Consider the following 1793-nt stretch of genomic DNA (forward strand, 5'->3'; position numbering starts at 1 on the left):
CTGCCAACTAAATTTAAGCACTACACAGTTTTTCTGGGCCAAAAATGTATTAGTTTTAAATTAAGAGTTTCAGCATTTTTAGTCTGTTTCCAGTTGATTGTCCTAGAATACTCATCAGTGCAAATTGAATGTCACTAAAAAGATTACATGTAACAGCATAGTTAAATTAAAATACCCAGAGTTACAAAGATTGCCCAGGAAGAATTATTTTCATTTTTCATACTGAAGTCTGGATACGCAAAGATGTATTCCTTTCCTATTTCCCCTACATGGGAATATATTACTGAAACATTATCCAAACATCGTGTGGGAATGGAGACTTGCACTTGAAAGCCAGTAAAGGCAGTGTTGCTGTGCGGAAATGCAGAGCCCGGAAGGGCGCACGGGGSAGATGAATGGCCCGGCCCAGTTTGAGCAGGAACGGCAGCGCCCCTGTGGCCAACAGGCGCCACCCTCTGGTGCTATCCTGGAAATAAATTTTATTTATGATGAAGAGCTGCACTATTCTTCCGCTATTATCATTTAATCCCACTTTAGAACACCATGCTTTAAAATTATTGCATTTATAAGTCTGTAAGTCATGTGAGCACAAATACTCTTCTTCCTTTAGAACTGATTAGAAGACATCATCTTATGTTTCTCATCATCACACAAAATTAGGCTCCAGTTTATTTGCCAGTCTGAACTCAGAAATACAGAACTCCACAAGAAACTTACCTCTGTTAGTACCCGGAGTCCATGTCATCCAACTTAAGACCTTTAGCAGGCTGCAGCATAATTCTCTTCTTTCATGGTCAGCTTTTATTTTCATTGCAGAAAGGGACTATACGAAAAATAGTATCTCTGAAGTTGTGCTGATATATTGCTGTGGCACACACGTGGACAAAGGGAAGGGAGGTGCTCATGTAYCTCACAAATTACATAAGCTTATGTGAATTGAGGTGAAAAGTTAAATATTTGTCAAATACAGTCAGTGGTACTGAACTTCCTTTGTGTGTAGAACTCTCAGATCATTACACAGGGTGAACAGCCACGCGTGGCTGAAAGGTTGTAGATAGAACAGACACATCACAGAGATTAAGATTTCTGAAAGAAACAGCTTCAAGGAGGTATTACACAATGAGACAAACACACCACAGGCCAAGAAGGCTGGACAAGTGCTCACAGAAACACAAGAGTACAGATGGCTCAGATTGACATCTGACTAGCCACAGTCTTCTATTCTGTTCTCAGGTTCACTTTTGTACCACCACAAGTTAGTTCTGCTTCAGAGTCTGACCCTGTAAAAAACAGTGATTACTAAAACAAGTAACAATCAAGTTATGCCTTGTTCAGCTGCTCGTGCTCTGAAATCAACATTCCCCATCAAAAATAGCCATTGGTCCACCTGGTCACCCGCACTTTGATGAAAAATCCAGAACTAGGAAGCCCGTGTTTTAATTTAGTCAGCAACTTCTGAGAAATACCAAATGCACAGGCAAATCTTGTGGAATATGATAGGGCTAAGCTCCGCCTCGTACCGCTACATTAAAACAACAGGAGTACAAGCTCCCAAGTTTGCACAAAACCCCAAATGCTCATAGGCAAGTACATTTTCCTCCTTACTGTTTCCAGTGCCATTTAAAAAGGAAGCAAAGCTGTCAGTCGGGGCAGGTTTCCTCTGTTTCCCCGAGGGGTGTGGGGCTGAGCTGCCCGCAGCGGGCGGGGGGTGCCGAGCCCTCCTGAGGGGCCGGAGAGAGCACAGGGCGCCACCCAGCGGAGCGGAGCTTCGGGCCTCGCGCCGCTCTCCGGCC

This window comes from Malurus melanocephalus, unplaced genomic scaffold (assembly GCF_030028575.1).
Source record: "Malurus melanocephalus ecotype Western Australia unplaced genomic scaffold, MMel_1.1 scaffold_37, whole genome shotgun sequence".
In the NCBI taxonomy this organism is placed as follows: domain Eukaryota; kingdom Metazoa; phylum Chordata; class Aves; order Passeriformes; family Maluridae; genus Malurus; species Malurus melanocephalus.